This window comes from Puma concolor, chromosome D2 (assembly GCF_028749965.1).
Source record: "Puma concolor isolate L17-30 chromosome D2, mPumCon1.1.hap2, whole genome shotgun sequence".
In the NCBI taxonomy this organism is placed as follows: domain Eukaryota; kingdom Metazoa; phylum Chordata; class Mammalia; order Carnivora; family Felidae; genus Puma; species Puma concolor.
Window position 1 is genome coordinate 3,033,049 of NC_141677.1, and position 21,487 is coordinate 3,054,535.

Here is a 21,487-nt window from a genome sequence, read left to right on the forward strand (position 1 = left end):
AAAGAGGCAGAGAGAGAGGGAGAGAGAGAATCCCATGCAGGTTCCATGCTTGTGGGGCTCTAACTCATGAATCCTGAGATCATGACCTGAGCTGAAATCAAGAGTTGGACATTCAATGAACTAAGCCATCCTGGTGCCCCTTGGCTTGTTTTTTTAAACTGCTTTATGTTAACGTAATAGTTAATAAATAATTGTTAACAAATGAATAAATGTATTACTGCTGCCCATATGGCAGACATGACATTGTCTCATTTAATTCTTGCAGTAAACCTGAAGGGCATTATTAAGCTTTAATTGTTGATGAACAAAAAGAGAAGTTTTAGGAGTGGAGGTAACTTGTCCAAATTCCCCAACTAATAAGTTTCAGAAAGCACTTAAGACCAGCTCTATGTCATTCCAAACCCTCTGTCCTTAACCACTGTACTTCAGCTCACACCCTGTTGTTGTTGTTGTTGTTGTTGTTGTTGTTTTGCTAAGTCCTGCCATCATTCATTCTGGAGATTTTCAGATCTTTCATTTTTAAAATCGGTACCTCAGTTGAGAATATAAGAATGTCTGTCTGAGCCGTTAGAACAGCAACTTTTGAAGCAGAACTAGGAGAATGTGAAACACGTGAAGTGGGTATTTGGTGGGTATTTAGCTGTACCCTCTCCTTTGTCCAGACCCCACCCCCACCATGTCACACCTAGCTCATCACAAATCCTGCTTGTCATGCAAAAGCTTATTTTTCAGATCTTCCACTATTTCCTCAATATTTTTTTTAGTTCAATCTAGCTCACTAAGCCTGTAGTGCTAATGGGTAATATGTTGCCTTTCCAGGTGTCATAATTGTGTTTTAATGAGGGTATCGTGGAGCTAGCATATTAATCCTTCGCATCACTTGTAATGATGACATTTATCAGACACTGACATATTTAACAGAAAACCCATTGTACTTACTGTAATCATGCTTTCCCTCAGGAAAGCATTTCTCTGCAGCTTTTCAAATTATGGTTATCTCCTAAAACCGCCTGCATCCCAGAGCCAGGAGGTCAACCTGGTATCCTTCTCCTCTACCCACTTGCTAAAATCCTTGCTTTTTCAGCCCCATGCCTTCATCTCTTGTTACCTGCACCTGCCAACTTCCAAGTAGTGTTGCCTCATTGGAAGTTCTAGTTCAAAGGTCATTTTCTCTACCTCAGATTCTCCCATAATCCTGGCGCCTTTACCATCTACACGGATAAGGAGAACATTAGGCTATGAGTTCCTTGATTTTCTTCCAGCACCCTCTACTGCAACATAGGTAGGCACCCACAGTCCACAGTCAAACCTTCAAACCATGGTTGGGATTAGGGTTAGATCAGTGAGGCCCTCACTGTGGGCAAAAATTAAAGGGATGCCAATGAAACTCAATAATCAAGATAAATTATATTTCAATGCAGTATGTCAAATTTTTTTAAAGTGATATAAGAATTCTACAACTAATAGTTTATCAAAATATTGAATAAAGTCAGGATCAGTAAATTGAAGTTAATAGTTATTTAAGATCTTGGTCAAGAGAAATTGTCAAACCTAGCAAATGAGGTAGGCAAAGGACCAGATTTTGAAAATAGTATTGATGAAAGCCATGGAAGTAAAATTATAATATATTCTCACTCTGGAGTAGAATAATATTTTAACTGAAAAGTAATATTGTGTATTTGAATACTCTGCACTTTTTCATTATTTTTTCAATAATGGAAGTGCATGGGCATGAGCTGGAGAGGGACAGAGAGAGAGGAAGAGAGAGAATCCCAAGGAGGTTCTGCGCTCTCAGCATAGAACCAGACACAGGGCTTAATCTCATGAACCATGAGAGCATGGCCTCAGCCCAAGTCAAGAGTCTGATGCTCAGCTGAGTCACCCAGGCGCCCCGTATTTTTTCAACAGTTCTGCTGTCCTCAAAAAAATAGCCACGAAATAGCACATGAAAACACATACATGGCGGCACGCTTTTATTTCTTTGCCTCCGAGGTGGTTGCACAAGGTGCTACTTGTTGCTGCTTGTCGTTGCCCCGTAATGACTATGGATTTCCACCTCTCACACCATTGCCCACTCCTGGGAGAGCGGGGTACCCACATAAGTGTAAAGAAACCCTTGTCAGATGGTCAGAGGTTCTGTTGCTCGTGAGAGATTATCCTCACTGGGCCCGCATCTACAGCCATTAGTGTGGTGAGTTAGTACTCCTGAGGCCAACAACTACAAGGAATTTTATAACAAGATTTTTATGTACTCTAATGTCTTGACCAGAAACTCTAAAAGAATCTTGTGTGTGGTAAATTACGTCATAGCATGGCTCTCTCCTTACCTTTTTTTAAAGATTTCTCATTTCAGTGATGCCAGGATCTCAGTGGTTCCCAGTGAGTAGAAATTATTGCAAAGTGACCTATTGCCCAAATGTTGGCTTCTAACTTAGTCTGGAAAGCCCCCAAACCCAAATCTGTAATTTCTTTTGTAAAAACTCCATTAAGAATTTATTTTGGCAGTCATCTACTTCCAACTTCCCTAAGATCTGCTTTCTGGCATTGAACACTTTAAAGTAAATTAACTAAAAAATAGTTATCCTTGTGTGCTATTGATTGTAATGTTTTGGAAAAATAAACACCTCTGTTCTTTTACAAATATTCAAGACATGTTAATTTTAGGGAGTTTTGTGACAGAAAGTTTTCCTATGAAAATTGATAATTAAAAAAAATTCTACAACCATCAAACAAGAGTGAATAAAAATGAGATTAAAAAACACAGGAAATAAAATGGCTTCTGCTGAATATTGCTGCATAGGTTTCCTTCACAATGTACTTTTTAGTTTATTTCTCGGTATTTTCATATATATATATACATGTATATATATATGAAAATATTTATAGATAGGTGATAGGTACCTATATAGATAGGTGATAGGCATCTTGTTGTCATGAGCACAGCGTATTGTATATAAGTGATGAATCACTGAATTCTACTCCTGAAACCAAATGTGTACTATATTCTCTCTCTCTCTCTCTCTCGCTCTTCGCTCTCTCTCTCTCTCTCTCTCTCTCTCTATATATATATATATATATATATATATATATATGTTGAAATTGTTATTTGAATTCTAAACCAAATGTGTACTGTATGTGAACTAACTAGAATTCAAATATTTAAATATATATTTAAAATATCATTTGAATTCTAGTTAGTTCACATACAGTACACATTTGGTTTCAGGAGTAGAATTCAGTGATACACCACTTATATGCAACACCCCATGCTCATCACAGCAAGATGCCTATCACCTATATAGCCCATGCCCTCCACCTCCCCTCCATCAACCCTCAGTTTGTTCTCTGTAAAGAGTCTCTTGTGCTTTCCTTCCCTCTCTCTTTTCTGCCCTTCCCACAAGGTCATCTGTTTCGTTTCTTAAATTTCACGTGAATGAGATCATATGGTATTTGTTGTTCTCTGACTTATTTCACTGAGCATTATACCCTGTAGCTTCATCCACATCATTGCAAATGGCAAGATTTTATTCTTTTTGATGGTTGAGTGATAGTCCAGTGTGTGTGTGTGTGTGTGCGTGCGCGCGCGCACACGTGCACATATCACAGATCTTCTTTATTAATTCATCACTTGATGGATACTTGGGCTCTATCCATAGTTTAGCTATTGTTGATAATGCTGCTATAAACATCTGGGTGTGTGTATCCCTTCAAATCTGTGTTTTTGTATCCTTTGGATAAATACCTGGTAGAAATCCAGCAATTTCTGGATAATAGGGTAATTTTGTTTTTAATGTTTTAAGGAACCTCCATGCTGTTGTCCACAGTGCCCCCACAAGTTTGCATTCCCAACAACAGTATATAAGTGTTCCTCTTTCTCCACATCCTCACCAATACCTGTTGTTTCCTGAGTTGTTAAGTTTAACCATTCTGACAGGTGTGAGGTGGTATCTCATCATGGTTTTGATTTGTATTTCCCTGACTATGAGTGATGTTGAGCATCTTTTCACGTATCTGTTAGCCATCTGGATGTCTTCTTTGGAAAAGTGTCTATTCATGTGTGCTGTCCATTTATTCACTGGATTATTTGTGATTTCGGTATTGAATTTGTAAGTTCTTTATAAACTTTATTTCCTAACCTTTTATCGGGTATGTCATTTGCAGATATGTTCTTCCATTCCATAGGCTTATTTTTAGTTCATTGATTGTTTTCTTCACTGTGCAGAAACTTTTTATCTTGATGAAGTCCCAATAGTTCATTTTTGCTTCCGTTTCCCTTACCTTCAGTGATGTATCTATAAAGAAGATCCTACAACTGATGTCAAAGAAGTTATCACCCATGTTATCCTTTAGGATTTTGATGGTTTCCTGACTCACTTTTAGGTCTTTTGAATTTATTTTTGTGTGTGATGTAAGAAAGTCATCCAGTCTCATTCTTCTGCACATTTCTGTCCAGATTTCCTACCACCATTTGTTGAAGACCCTGAGTTTTTTCCATTGGATATTCTTTCCTGCTTTGTTGAAGATTAGTTGACCATATAGTTGTGGGTCCATTTCTGGGTATTCTGTTGTGTTCCAATGATCTCTGTGTCTGTTTTTCTGGCAGTAACATACTGTCTTAATCACTACAGCTTTGTAATATGGCTTCAGATCTGGAATCCTGATGCCTCCTGTTTTGTTTTTCTTTTTCAGGATTGCTTTGGGTATTCAGGGTCTTTTGTGGTTCCATACAAATTGTAGGATTGTTTTTTCCAGTTCTGTGAAGAATGCTGGTGGTGTTTTCATTGAATGCATAGATTACTTTGGGTAGTATAGACATTTTAACAATGTTTGTTCTTCTAATCCATAATCATGGAATGTTTTCCCATTTCTTTGTGTCCTCTTCCATTACTTTAATAAGTCTTCCATAGTTTTCAGAGCACAGATCTTTTACCTCTTTAGTTAGATTGATTCCTAGGTATCTTACTGTTTTAGGTGAAATTATAAATGGGATAAATTCTTTGATTTCTTCTCCAATGCTTCATTATTGGTTTATAGAAAGGCAACAGATCTCTGCACATTGATTTTATATCCCACGGCTTTACTGAATTCATGTGTCAGTTCTAGCAATTTTTTGGTGTGAATGTTTGACTTCTTCCTTGCCCATTTGGATGCCTTTTATTTCTTTTTGTTGTCTGATTTCTGAGGCTAAGACTTCCATTTCTATGTTAAATTGTAATGGTGAGAGTGGACATCCTTGTCTTGTTCCTGACAGGGTGGAGGCTCTTACTTTTTCCCCACTGGGAATGATGTTAGCTGTGAGTCTTTCATATATCGTCCAATGATGTTAAGGTATATTCTTTGAGGGTTTTTATCAAGAATGGATGCTGTATTTTGTCAAATGCTTTTTCTGTGTCTATTGAGAAGATCATATGATTCTTATCCTTTTATTTTTTTTTTAAATTTTTTAATATTCATTTATTTTTGAGAGATGGAGAGATTGAGAGAAAGAGCAGGGAAGGCGCAGAGGGAGAGGGGAAAGAGAATCCCAAGCAGGCATCATGCTGTGAGCACAGAGCCTGATGCAGGGCTTGAACTCATGAACTGAGATCATGACCTGAGCCAAAATCAAGAATTGGACGCTTAACCAACTGAGCCCCCAGGTGCCCTTATCCTTTCTTTCATTAATGTGGTGTATCACATTGATTGTCTTACAAATATTGAACCACCCTTCAAGCCAGGATTAAATTTCACTTGATTATGGTTAGTAATTCTTTTAATGTACTTTTTGATTAGATTTTCTAGTATCTTGTTGGGAACTTTTGTATCCATGTTCATCAGGGATATTGGCCTATAATTCTCCTTTTTAGTGGGGTTTTCATCTTTGTCTAGTTTTGGAATCAAGATAATGCTCATTTAATAGAATGAGTGTGGAAGTTTTCTTTCCATATCTGTTTTTTGGAAGACTTTGAGAAGAATAGGTATTAACTCTTTTTTTAAATATCTGCTAGAATTCCTCTGGGAAGCTGTGTGACCCAAGACTCTTGTTAGTTGGGATATTTTTGATTACTGATTCCATTTCTTTGCTGGTTATGAGTATGTTCAAATTTTATATTTCTTCCTGTTTTAGTTTTGGTAGTTTGTATGTTTCTAGGAATTTGTCCATTTCTTTTAGATTGACCATTTTTTGGCATATTTTTTTTCATATTGTCTTATAATTGTGTGTATTTTTGTGGTATTGGTTGTGATCTCTCCTATTTCATTTGTGATTTTATTTATTTGGTTCCTTTCTCTTTTCTTTCTGATAAATATAGCTAGGAGTTTATCAATTTTGTTATTTTTTTCATAGAACCAGCTTAGTTTCTTTGATCTGTTCTACTGAGATTTCTTTTCTATATTGTTTATTTTTGCTCTAATCTTTATTATTTCTTTTCTTCTGCTGGCTTTAGGATTTATTTGCTATTCTTTCTCTAGTTCCTTTAAGTATAAAGTTAGATTGTATATTTGACACCTTTCTTGCTTCTTCAGGCAGGCTTGTATTGCAGTAAACTTCCCTCCTAGGTCTGCCTTTGCTGCATCAGGTAATTATTTTAATGTAAAAACTTTGGGGCGCCTGGGTGGCGCAGTCGGTTAAGCGTCCGACTTCAGCCAGGTCACGATCTCGCGGTCCGGGAGTTCGAGCCCCGCGTCGGGCTCCGGGCTGATGGCTCAGAGCCTGGAGCCTGTTTCCGATTCTGTGTCTCCCTCTCTCTCTGCCCCTCCCCCGTTCATGCTTTGTCTCTCTCTGTCCCAAAAATAAATAAACGTTGAAAAAAAAAATTTAAAAAAAAAAAAAACAAAAACTTTGAGACATACCAAATTATTCAACTGTACTTAAGCATGTGTGTGTGTGTACACACACACTATAAATATATAATTATTATATATAAATATGTATATGTAATTTACAATTATATATACATATTATAATTGTTATAATTATAATTGTATAAATATATAATATAACAATATATATATGTTTCAAGATAAAACATGTTAAAATTAGTTGTTTTCTGTAAACATCATAACTGTTTCAAAATTTTAAAAAAGCTATTTAAAATTACATTCTAGCAATCTGGTTTTAAAGATTATTCTTTGAAACCCAGATTTCAAATCTGACTAACACATGAAGAAAAAATAAATTATGTATTAAAAATATAAAATTACAATAGGCAAATTGTTTTAAATGGTTCATGAAATTTACTAAGATATTAATCTTACACTAATGGCAGTTATATAATTTAATATGATAATGATAAGATTAAAAAGTCCCATTTGCTGCTATAGATCTTTTGAATTAAAAAAGAAAATAGTAAAATTTTTAAAAGAGTACTGATAGAGAATATATATGGAACATAAACATAACACACTATCAAATTGTAAATTCCATCTGTATGAGTTTATACAACAGACAAAAGAAAGTAGAGCAATAAATCAGACTAGTGACGTGCCTCCATTGGGAGGGGAGGTATTGACCAGAGAGCATGAGGGAACCTCCTGGGATGGCGGATGTGCTCTGCATCTTCCCAGCAGAATTAGTTCCACAGGCGTGCACATTTGTCCAAACTGTAAACCATAATACTTAAAATCAATGTACTTTACTGTTGGTTAACACTATCATAATAAAAATAAGTAAACAAAACATACTTTTAGCTGTTTTACTGATTGCTTTAAAGTTTAAAATGTCTACCTTTTGAATATACTAGTATGTCAGGTAGTGATATGTAGTATTAAATTTAAAGAGGAGGGTAACATGTCATCTGTGAAGAGTGAAATTTTGACTTCTTTCTTGCCAATTTGGGGATGACTGTTATTTCTTTGTGTCGTCTGATTGCTGAGGCTAGGACTTCCAGTACTATGCTGAATAAAAGTGGTAAGAGTGGACATCCCTTCTTGTACAAGATCATAGAGGGAAAACTCATGGTCTTTATGATGTTGAGGTATGATACTCTATATAGAAACCCAAAATACTCCACCAAAAAAATTGCTAGAACTGATATATGAAATCAGTAAAGTCATAAGATACAAAATTAATGTATAGGAATCGGTTGCTTTTCTATTCACCAATAATGAAGCAACAAAAAGATAAATGAAGGAATTGATTCCATTTACAATTGCACCAAAAACCATCAGATACTTAGGAGTAAACCTAAGAAAAGAGGTAAAATATCTGTGCTCTGAAAGTATAAAAGACTTATGGAAGAAGTTGCAGATGACACAAAGAAATGGAAGAACATCCCACGCTCATGGATTAGAAGAACAAATATTGTTAAAATGTGCATACTATCAAAAGCAATCTACACATTTAATATAACCCCTATCAAATACCACCAACATTCTTTACAGAGCTAGAACAAATAATCCTAAAATTTTTATGGAATCAAAAAAGGCCCTGAATGGGCAAGACAATCTTGAAAAAGAAAAAGCTGGAAGCATCCCAATTCTAGACTTCAAGTTATACTACAAAGGTGTTGTGATAAAGACAGTATGTTACTGCTTTAAAAACAGACACATAGACCAATAAACAGAACATAAAACCCAGAAATGGACCCAAAATTATCTGGTCAACTAATACTCAACAAAGCAGGAAAGAATATCCAATGGAAACATACATTCTCTTCAATAAATGGGGCTGGGGAAACTGAACAGCAACATGCAAAAGAATGAAACTAGACCACTTTCTTACACCATACACGAAAATAAATTCAAAATGGATAAGACCTAGATGTGAGACAAAATCTTAGAGGAGGACACAGACAATAACTTCTTTGGCATTGCCTGTAACAACTTCTTACTAGACACGTCACCAGAGGCAAGGGAAACAAAAGCGAAAATGAACTATCTAGACTTCCTCAAGGTAAAAGTTTCTGCACAGGGAAGGTAGCGATCAACACGACTAAAAGGCAACCTTTACAATGGCAGAAGATATTTGCAAATGACATATCTGATAAAGAGTTTGTATCTAAAATCTAGAAAAAACTTATCAAAGTCAACATCCAAGAAATGAATAATTCAGTTAAGAAATGGACAGAAGACACGAATAGACACTTTTCTAGAGAAGACATCCAGATGGCAAACAGACACATGAAAAGATGCTCAACATCACTCGTCATCAGGGAAATATAAATCTAAACCACAATGAAATACTACCTCACACTTGTCAGACTGGCTAAAATTAACAACTCAGGCAACATAGATGTTGGAGAGGATGCAGAGAAAGGGGAACTCTTCTTGCATGTTGGGGGGAATGCAAATCTGTGGGGCCACTGTGGAAAACGGTATGGAGGTTCCTCAAAAAGTTATAAGTAGAACTATCCTATGAACAGCAATCACACTACTAGGTATTTACCCAAAGGATACAAAATACAGATTCGAAGGGGAACATGCACACTGATGTTTATAGCAGCACTGTGAACAATAACTAAACTGTGGAAACAACCCAAATGTCCACTAACTGATGAATAGTTATAGAAGATACACACACACACACACACACACACACACACACACACACACACACTGGAATATTACTCAGCTATAAAAAAGAATGAAATCTTGACATATGCAAGTATGGGTATGGATAGAGCTAGAGACTATCCTGCTAACAAAATAAGTCACTTGGAGAGAGATAAATACCATGTGATTTCACGCATATATGGAATTTAAGAAATAAAAAAAAATGAGAAAATTAAAAAGAAAAGAGAGAGGGGCAAACCAAGAGGTAGACTCTTACCTACGGAGAACAATAGAAGGTTGGTGGAGGGAGGTGGCTGGGGGATGAGCTAGACGGGTGGTGGGTACTAAGTAGAGCACGTGTTGTGATGAGCGCTGCATGTTCCGTGTAAGTGATGGATCATTAAATTCTACCCCAGAAACTAATATTACACTGTATGTTAACTAACTGGAATTTAAGAAACAAAACAGACGAACATAGGGGAAGGGAAGGAAAAATAACATAAAAACAGAGAGGGAGGCAAACCATAAGACTCCTAAATACAGAGAACAACCTGAGGGTTACTAGAGGGGGGATGGGCTAGATGGGTGATGGGCATTAAGGAGGGCACTTGCTGGGATGAGCACTGGGTGTTATATGTAAGTGATGAATCATGGGAATGTTCGGGATACTAATATTATACTGTATGTTAACTAACCAGAATTTAAATAAAAACTTGAAATTGCAAAGAAAGAAGAGAGGAAGGTAAGACCTGACAGTGTGGATGGTGGGCTATTTTAGACAAGGTGGCAGAATAGACTTTTTAAAGAAAGTGACACTAGAACAGAGACAGGAAGCAAATGAGGCCCTGAGACATTCAGGCATCTGGAAGGAACGCTTTTCAGACAAAAGAAATACCAGGAGCCAGACTAAGATGGGAGAGTTTGAATTGTGCTGAAATTACTAGCAAAATGACTGTAGCCTGGGGGGGAGAGAGAGGGAGAGAGAGAAGAGTTAAGTTTTGAAAATATGCTTTTAAATGTAACACGGCATCTTGTGAATCAAAGTGTAGGAATTGGTCATCTCCCTGTGAGAGATAATTTAGCTTTTGAAGTGCATGTGTGTGTTCAGATACATGTATGTCACAGAGATGATTTTTAACAGCAGAGAGCCTGTCACAGGAGTTTCCTCAGATGCTGGAAACCATGCAGGATGCAGGCATCTGTGTTACAGGAAGGAGCACCATGGGAGAGCCTTCCACAATAGGACTTCACAGCTCTTACCCCTCCGCTGACTGCCCCTCGACATCTTCATACAATTACTTCCATTCCTAACCCGCTTTGGCCTCCTTATCATCTCCTCTAGAAAAACAAAATGAATTAACTACTCAAAATATATATCATATATATTATATATAAATATATATATAAATAAAATTTTAAAAGTATATATATATTACATATATATTATATACAGTATAAAAATCTTTTTTGGAATAATTAGAAAATTCTGCAGATGGAAAAATAATCAGTTTCAACATTATAATGCTTGATTATAGAGCATAGAGCATAGAAAATAGATACAAAAGATTATGCTACTCCATTGTAGGGATTTTTTAGCCTTGCCTTTTAAAAAGATAAATTATCACTTGCTTTTATAACAATAAAAATATGATCACTTAATAATGGTGTAGAAGAATTAAAAGCATTGATAAAAAATGTGACGTGAGTATTGTACAATTAAATTTAATTATATTTTTCCATAAGTACTATTTTTATTAAAAACAATTATGCCAAAAATTACATGGTCTTTATTCAAAATTTCATAAACCGTGTTATTTATGCACAAGAAATACTATAGAGATTTCTGCTGCATGAGCCTATTGAGGTGTAATTTACATAAATAAAATGCAAGAAATTAAGTATTAAATTTCATGAGTTTTGGCAGTTGCATATACCTGTGTAAATACTACCTCAAACAAGGAATAAAACATTTTCACCATTCCAGAAAGTACCATCGTGCCCCTTCCCATCAGTGTTCTCTTCCACTGTGGTCATCGTCGGAATCATTCGGAAATCTCAGGCGCATCCTTCCTGACCTTCAGTTTCTGTTAAACCGTTTTTCAACCTGTAGACTCAGGGCTGTAACAGGAGAAAGACGGGCTGAAGCCGTTTTCTAGGCCAGGCTTGGGGAACAGAAGCACCCAGGTGGGGAGGAAGGCAGGGGCAGAGCTGATCCACAGGTCTAGAAATGGAATTTTTGTCTGCATTCCGAGATGTGACTGGGCCGGCATGGTATCACTCTAGCCAAACCCACTCCAGACCTACTCGCGTGACAAGTCAGTTGCTGCTTACAATAAGAAATATAACTGACAGAGGGCAGGGACATTGGAATCCATTAGCCAATGTGTTTTCTCCCTGTACGGACATAGAAGTGGGAAGCCAGAATCAATTCAAACACTGCAATTAGAATCAGAGTAAGTGAACTGAGTTTCATGCTGACAATGGCTTGGGTTCATCAAATTCGCTAGCCTAATGCATCCACTTGTGTTCCAGGAATAGACATCTCCAGTATTTTTGTTCAGAATATTCTTTTTCTTTGACAGTGCTGAAGACAGGGAGGGAATGACATTTTTTCTCTGAAATTTGTGTAGTGTTTTTCCAAGTATGTGGCATTTCCGTTAATATCCGCATTTTTGAAAATATAATATATATTAATAAGTGGCATGTGTAATAATATGGAAATAAACAAAGATTGTACAGTGTTTTCTTTCTACTTGGTTCTATGCCGAGGGATTCCCGCATGTTGTTTTAACTCATTTTTCATGGCAACCCAAAGAAAGAGAAGTATATTCCCATTTTATCTGTGAGGTAACTAATGAGATATTTGCCAATCCTACTCTGAGATACTGAATATTCATTTACTAGGTTATATTCACATCTGGACTTCTTACTAAATAAGTAAATAAAAGGAATAGCCACCTAATTTCACATTGGATGTCACAGCCTCAGTATGCAAATGAAACTGGTTAATACAGGTGATAAATTGGATTATAGTTGCAATTTTTTTTAATTAATTATTACAGGGTAAAGTTTGCTATCATTTTAGTGAGAACAATTTGCTTAAAATAGGCTCTATCTGTTACACTAAAGGTAAATCTAGAAATAGCTTTCGAAAGATTGTCATCTGCTTTTTTAACATGGCACAGTTTTAATACAATTTTGTTAATGTAAAGATTACGCCAATTTTACTCTAATTATTATTTAGCCAGACTTCTGAGTCCTACTCTTTTTCCTTAACTTGGGTGTTTTAGTTCTTCCAGATAAAAATGTGTAAGTCAATTTTAATCTCTATTAGGAATCTTTTCTTACATAAAATCATTTGGAATGAATAGATCAAAATTAGCAAGCTTTAAGATTTTGATGGTGATGTTGCCAGATTCAGTAGCCTGTGGAAAAATAATAAATCTATAAAAATTACTCTGTCTTATGTTATGATTCAACATTAATTAATTCGGAATTTAGGCAATACCACACTTGTTCTCTCTGCTATTTATTCTGTGTGTTCTTGAGAACAAGCCAATGAAGCCACTCTTGGGGTTTTTCATTTGTTTTGCTTTGGTTTTATTTGTAATATTTTGTTTTATTTTCCTATAAAGCAACCAGCCAAATATTTGCTTTCCTTCCACCTTGGCCATATAAGAAGTGATGCTACACCTTTAATTTCTCAGGGTGACGGTTGTATTTTAAAGTGTTTTGTTTCAGTGGAGCTGTGTTGATTTTTGTTGCTTCAGTAGCCACAACCAGAACAGGAGGTGGTCCCTGGCTGTCGCCTGAGCAAACCCCAAACTGGAGCCCCAGTATGGCAGGTACCCTCCCTTGCTGGAGCAAAAATGCCTCTGTCTTTTCAAAGGCATTGCTAATTGAGCTGCATTCCACTAATGGAATGACACCTGCCTACAGGTATTTCCAGAGAACTTTTGTCTGAGACTTTGTCCACAGTATTTAATTAACCTGCTACTCTTTTGCCAACTCGGGAGAACACTTGGGCCCCAGCAGGCAGCCTAATGGCTGGCTGGCCTAACTATTTTCTTTGGCTGAAAAAGTAACACAGGACTTGGAGTGGATTTCCTTCTGGATCTGCACTGGCCGATCCTGGCCGGCCGCCATGCTGCTGCTGTTACCTGTGTTGTAATTGCGTTCAACTGCAAACCCAGCAGGAGAAAAGTGGTGCCATGCTGGTGGAGCCTAGGCCAGAGGACTGTGGGACCAGAGCGTTAAGCTCACAGCAGATGGAGACTCAGGCTGGACTTCAGTGACTTTCTAAGTCCACTGAGACCTAAGTCATTAATCTTTTTTCTCTGATACAGCAAGGAAGGAAGGAAGGAAGGAAGGAAGGAATGGAGGGATGGAGGAAGGAAGGAAGGAAGGAAGGAAGGAAGGAAGGAAGGAAGGAAGGAAGGGAGGGAGGGAGGGAGGGAGGGAGGAAGGAAGGAAAGAAGAATGGAAGGAAGGAAGGAAGGAAGGGAGGAAAGAAGAATGGAAGGAAGGAAGACAGAAAGAAAGAAAATATAATTCTGTATTGTTTCTTAAAAGCCCACATCCAACAGGCTTTAGGGTCCCAGGTATCACTTTTTGGCAATTCACATAGACCAGTTCATACAACTGGTAAGTAGACCTGACCTACTAGAACTGGAAAGGCCCTTGTATTTTTTTTTATCCTGAAATCACTCACTTTCTCATATGTACAGAGGAAGTATATATATCATACATATGGTGTGTATACACATACGCACACACACATACACACACACACACACATATACATACTTGGATACATTACATATATTGTCTCTGGGTTATATATTTGTAGACATATTTTGAGTTCCATGTAGGTATTTAGATTTAAGTTATACGTAGCTGTATATATTACACGTATGTGTGCATGTGTGTGTCTCCTCATACTGACCTTTAAATAATCTTTCCTAGATATTTGATATGTAAGAGATAGGCTGGTCCCATGGCATGCTGTTGCCCACCCTGAGACACGCTTTGTGAAAGTATCACCTTCATTATGCACAATGCTGTATTTTGCTTTCTCATTTCTTGACACATAGCATTGAATGCCTGCATTTCATTCTAATGCATTTCACCGAATCCTTACAACTTGTATAAGATTTGATAAGATGATATAACCCCTACACAGTGCAATTAGAAATTACCATCGGATAGATGTTTTAAAAAATCAGTGAGTTGATACTGTTGTTTTTTGAGGGAGGGGGGCATCCCTGACCACTTAGCTAAAGTCGTCCTTCCCGCCAGATGTTTTAGTTTACTTGTTAAAGTTTTAATATTCTGCTTATCACTGACCTTACTTGCTTTTGACCCTTGGTCATTATTAGATCACATGTCTACAATTAACTTTTTTTTTTAAGGGAGGAAGAGAGAGAGCCAGTGCGTGTGCATGCACAAGCAGAGGAGAGGCAGAGAGAGAGAGACAGAGGATCTGAAGCAGGCTTTGCACCCACAGCAGCAAGCCTGATGCTAGGCTCGAACACATAACCATGAGATCATGACCTGAGCAGAAGTTGGTCGCTTAATGATTGAGCCACCTAGGTGCCCCTAAAATGAACATTTTATAATATGTGTTTTCAAGTTACAAGCCTTCACTTGGAAAATCAATGCCTTTGTTTTTTTGTTTTTTTTTTTTTTTCCCAAATGCAAATGATGACATTAAAATCATATTAGAAATACTAACAGGCACCAGGGTGGCTCCATCAGTTAAGTGTCCAAGTCTTGATTTTGGCTCAGGCCATGGTCTCATGGTTCGTGGGTTCCAGCCCCGTGTCAGGCTTTGTGCTGACAGCATAGAGTCTGCTTGGGATTCTCTCTCTCCCTCTCTCTGCCCTCCCCCGCTCACACGCTTCCTTCCAAAATAAATAAGTAAACATTTAAAACTAAACTAAAAAAATAAAATCACATTATAAATAGTGAAATGAACTTCCTGGTAACTTGATGTCATGAACGTCCTACATTTGTGTGCATTGTTTCTGAAATGACAGTTCCCCATGGTGAGCGGCTAAAACAGGCATGCTGGAATTTTAGTTAACATTTTTGTAAGTGTATTTTTTTAATATTTTTACTTTTGAAAGGTAGAGTGCAAGTGGAGGAGAGGGAGAGAGAGAGGGAGACACAGAATCTAAAGCAGGCTCCAGGCTCTGAACTGTCAGCACAGAGCCCAACATGGGCTTGAACTCATGAACCACAAGATCATGACCTGAGCTGAATGTAGTTGGATGCTTAAATGACTGAGCCACCAGGTGCCCCATAGTTAACATTTTTAAGCATTTTAATTTCGTCTTTCATAAATCTTGGCTGGTGGTGGGTTATTTACTTTTATCTTCTTACTTTTGACTATTCATTTACTGTGCTTGCATTGTTGCAAGTTCATTTACTGTGCTTGCATTGTTGGTGAAGGAGAAAGCAATTCCAGCAATAGCTTGTCAGAAATCACTGTGCAGAGGGTAAAGGGTTCATTTCCTCCCATCACACTTATTAGTTGGCAGGAACAGAGCTAAGCCATCCAGTGTCTTGCGTGGAAGCTCATGTGAATCAATTTTTTAAAATACAACATCCCTGGATTATTTGGGGGTTAAAACAGAGAGGGATGTTTTTGCTGGTATCATAACATGTAAATTTTTAAGTAAGTATGCAGGGTATATTTTTTTCCAGCAATCAGAGCAAGTTTTCTTTATAGTAGGAAAGAGTAAAAATTATAAAACAAATAGATGTTTTTTATTTAAACTGTTAGGAGAATATAGGTGGTAAGATCACACATGAAATGTGAAAAATTAAATACATGTATGCTTTTAGGAGGGCAATCTGGAAGATTTTAAGAAAATTCATACCAGTATAGTATTGGATGTAAAGAACCAAGGGGTGCCTGGGTGGCTCAGTTGATTAAGTGTCAGACTTTGGCTCAGGTCATGATCTCACGGTTTGTGTGTTGGAGCCCCATGTAGGGCTCTATTCTCACAGCACAGAGCCTGGAGCCTACTTTGAATTCTGTGTCTCTCTCTCTCTGCCCCTCTTCTTCATGCACTCTCTCTTTCTCTCTCAAAAATAAATAAACATTAAAAAAAAAGAACTCAATTCTAGGATTCTTGCACATGATCACAGAATATAACATATAAAAAGTATTCCTTGCAGCATTGTTTTGGTGAAAAATTGGAAACAACCTACTTATCCATCAATAGGGAAATAGTTCAATATTGTGCAGTGACTTTACATATCTGTGTACTTTGTAAAGTGTCATTCAAAACACTCAGGAACACCCGCTTTTGAAATCCCTATCTAAGCCAAGAAGTAGAAAAAAAGAAACATTAATCATACTTAAGAATTTAGAGAGGAATTATCATGATAATTACATTGTTTTCTGATATGTATTAATCCTCAGGTCACCATGTGCCAACAAATACTTCATGACAGACATTAGGACATTTGCAAAGGAAGGAGAGCAGAGGCCCAGAGAAAGTCACTTCCACAACGGGGTTAGTGATGACTTAGCCCAAATTCTTAAAGCTCCAGGAAACCCATTTCAACTTCTAGCTCAAGTGTAGTAATGCTCTGCTTTAATGGCAACAACATATCATGTCACATACATGGATTTCTGTTTTTATTTTTTTATTTTTATTTTTTTTTTTTCAACGTTTATTTATTTTTTTGGGACAGAGAGAGACAGAGCATGAACGGGGGAGGGGCAGAGAGAGAGGGAGACACAGAATCGGAAACAGGCTCCAGGCTCCGAGCCATCAGCCCAGAGCCTGACGCGGGGCTCGAACTCACGGACCGCGAGATCGTGACCCGGCTGAAGTCGGACGCTTAACCGACTGCGCCACCCAGGCGCCCCGGATTTCTGTTTTTAAATAGACATTATGACATAAACAGTAACATGCATATAGCATTGCATAGAGTAAGAAAAATTTACTTATGGAATTAAATTGTTTTAACAGCATTGAAGGAGAGAGTAAACACCTTTTTTTAAAATGTTTGTTTATTTTTGAGAGAGAGACAGAGACAGAGCACAAGGGGGGAGGGGCAGAGAGAGAGGGAGACACAGAATTTGAAAGCAGGCTCCAGGCTCTGAGCTGTCAGCACAGAGCCCAATGCAAGGCTTGAACCCACAAAGTGTGGGATCACGACCTGAGCTGAAGTCAGACACTTAACCAACTGAGCTCCTTTATGGTAGCCATTCTAACAGATTGTGATTTTGATTTGCATTTCCCTAATAATTAGTGACATTGAGCAACTTCTTATATACCTGTTAGCTGTATCAGTATCTGTTTTGTAAAAATGTTTATTCAGGATATTTGCCAATTTTTAAATTGATTTTGCTTTGCTTTTGAGTTGTGTTCTTTACATATTTTAAAACTTTTTTTAAAGTTTATTTATTTATTTTGAGACAGAGAGAGAGAGCACGAGCTGTGGAGGGCAGAGAGAGAGGGAGACACAGAATCCGAAGCAGGCTCCAGGCTGTGAGCCATCAACACAGAACCTGACATAGGGCTCGAACCCACGAACTGTGAGATCATGACCTGAGCTGAAATCAGATGCTCACCTGACTGAGCCACCCAGTGCCCCCCGTCCTCCTTTTTTTTTTTTTTTTTTTTGTTTACTTTTAAGACAAATTAAATTGTTGAGTGAAATTTACCTTATTACAGCAGGGACATAATTCTCATTTAAGCCAATCATCTCTGAAGTCAGAACCAAATTCTGTCTAAAGCATGCTTGTTTTGTTTTCAAGAAAAAGATCATCATTCAAATATGTACATAGGAAGTGGTATTTCTCACTGGTGGTCTTGGAGGACATTCGTTGTTAGACCAACTGACATTCGTTTTGTCCCTGAGGGCTTTTGGAGGAAACAAAAAATTAGTCTTCTATTTCATTCTCTAAAGGGGACGCAGAAAATGTGGTCTCAGTAATTCATCTTCATAGTGCTAATTAGACCACATCCACAAACACACATGCAGTGCCTTGCACTTGGCATTTTAAGAGCTACGACCTGTTCTTACTTAAGATGCATCCTTGAATTTCTGTGAAATATTTTGAAAACCTGACCTCTGCAAATGGTTTCATTTACACAGAGGTCGTTGGTCCCCCAGAACTCAATAACAAGATTAATAGCTGTTTTTAAGAGAGAACAGACTAGGGGCTTTAAATACATTATACTTTGGCCTCACAGCAGCCATTGTCTAATAATGAGGACCATTACTAAGCACTTACGATGTGTGAGGTCCTGTGCTAAGCTCTATCCTTGTTATAGAATTTATGTGTTTTAATGTTTGTTTATTTTCGAGAGAGAGTGGGGGAGGGGCAGAGAGCGAGGGACAGAGTATCATAGTGAACTCACAGTGACAGTGGAGAGCCCCATGTGGGCTAGAACTCAGAAAATACAAGATCATGACCTGAGCCGAAATCCAACACTTAACCCACTGAGCCACCCAGTCCCCAATCCTTGTTGTAGAATTTATTTTTTTTTTAATTTTTTTTTCAACGTTTATTTATTTTTGGGACAGAGAGAGACAGAGCATGAACGGGGGAGGGGCAGAGAGAGAGGGAGACACAGAATCGGAAACAGGCTCCAGGCTCTGAGCCATCAGCCCAGAGCCTGACGCGGGGCTCGAACTCCCGGACCGCGAGATCGTGACCTGGCTGAAGTCGGACGCTTAACCGACTGCGCCACCCAGGCGCCCCCCTTGTTGTAGAATTTAAATCTCACGTGTGATCTGTGTCATAGGTTGCCAAACTTAAAAGAAAAAAGAAATGGACTGAATAAGCAGATGAATAAAGTCTTTGTAAAATAGCACATGAAAAAATAGTCAGAAAGAACAGAACAATGTGGGGTTTTTGGAAAAATATACAAAGGAGACAAAACACTGTAGTTTTAGTGAATGAAATATATACAGATTTTTTTTCACATTTTCCCACAACAGTAAATGATGGAGAAATACCATAATGCTAGCAGTGAAAACCATAGAAATAATAATAGCAGTGACTATGTTTACTCCGAGGCAAATACCGTGCTAAGATAATCTCACTTTTTTGCAAGCTCCTCCTATAGGAGTAAACACTCCTCTGACAAAAGTCTGCCGATATCTCAGAAAGTAAAGTCCGAAGGGAGACACAGAGCAGTCTTTGAGGATGGGGCTCAGTGATTCAAGGCAGGGAACTCCCTGGGATTTGGTGAATTTCATGATACGATATTGAAGTGATGGATATATGGTCATGGGATTTGATAAGTGAACCGTTGTTCGATAAGTAAGTTCTTATTCAGATGAGCAGAAGTCTGTCTCTAAAACAATTAATCTTTGGAAACTTCCTGAGGCAGAGAGTACCTTGTTGAATTATGATCTTATCTTTCCATGAAAGAGCGTTTTGAGGGAGACACAGAATCCGAAGCAGACTCCAGGCTCCGAGCTGTCAGCCCAGAGCCCAACATGGTGCTCAAACTCATGGACGGCGAGATCATGACCTGAGCCGAAGTCGGACACTTAACCGACTGAGCCACCCAGGCACCCCGATTTTTTATTTCTTTTATCTATATTTTTGTAACATAAAAGACTCTAGAAAAAACTGTAAGAATAGAAGTAGAACATTCTTCTAAAATGCTTCATGTTCCAACCTGAGAGGCTGATATTATTTCTAGGACTGCTCTGTTTGGTGAGCATCTTCTGCCCAATATTAGGAAATTCTCATACGATGGGATCTGTGTGCTTACTGGTATTTTCCAGTGTCCCTCACAAAATCTGAGGCATGGCATGGTTTCAGGACAGAAGAAAACTAGTCAGAATTATACATGAACTTTTTAATGAGATTTTACCTTTATGATACCTACCTTCTTAAGAAATTCATTAAGCCATTGATTACTTTTATTTTCTGCTGAGGTCCAAAGCCCTGTTGTTTCCACAGCATTGCAAAATTGTGGACTATCCCAAAGAGATGCCTGTACCCTCTCTCAGTATTTGCTAATTGACAAGCTCAGGTTAGTGGAATATATTCTGCCACCTGGGTGATTTTATCCCTGACTGTTCAAGGCAGAGTCGAGTTTGGACAGATGTAGACAATCATGGAATTATGGAATTTCTCTTTTTAAACGGAAGAGAGTGGCAGGATTTTCAACATCACAGTGACGACTCAAAAGGAGAGCACTTGTGAAAGTTCAGTAGCAAGTGTTTCACTCTCTTGATCTGAAAAGGCCAGTAGGAAAACAGAATGTGGATTTGGAATGATAAAATACATAACCTCAGGTGGCAGGGCAATCAAAATAATACGGGGTTTGTTGAGCACGGAAAAGTAAGAGTGAATGTTTTATTCGTGGTCCCAAAGTCCTGCACCAATGGGGACCCCAGTGCCTTAGATTTCTTGGATGCGGGAAGATTGTTGGCAGGATCAATACAAGGTGTATTTAATTGTTTCTCTCTTAGGCTCTGCTTATAGGTTACTTTTTGACAAACACTTGACATAAACAGTACATCAACTTAGTGACTTGCCACTTGTGTGCATTCGCAGATGATCACCATGATAAGACTCCTTACTATCTGTCCCTAAAGGTATTACAATATTCTTGGCCTTATTCCCTGGGCCACACTTCACATTCCCACGACTTACGCGTTTTATAGCCGCAAGTTTGCACCCCCTAATCTCGCTCACTCATTCCACCTGTTCACCTGTCCGTCTCCTGGCGGGCAGCCACCTGATCTTTCCCTGTATTTAAGAGTCTGTTTGGGGTTTTTGGTTGTTATTTGTATGTTTGTTCATTTATTTTGTTTTCGAGATTCTGCATAGGAGTGAAATCGTATGCTATTTGGCGTTCTCTATCTGACTTATTTCTGAACATCATACACCCTAGGTTCATCCATAACCCTGGCCTTTGTCCTCCTTTTGTTTTGGGGATTAGTGGTCAAGTTTTGGGATTAGATGGGTCATTCAGAATGTGGTGGGTTCTTCTTCAATTATTCTGCCAATGTCAGTAGCTTGTCT

The 21,487-nt window shown here is 38.0% G+C and overlaps 1 protein-coding gene across 13 annotated transcripts in view; it reads left to right on the forward strand.

The window, feature by feature from the left end:
• Nucleotides 1–21,487, forward strand: part of PCDH15 (protocadherin related 15) — a 1,260,230-nt gene that overhangs the window by 535,880 nt on the left and 702,863 nt on the right. The gene's annotated exons all lie outside the window — the stretch shown is intronic.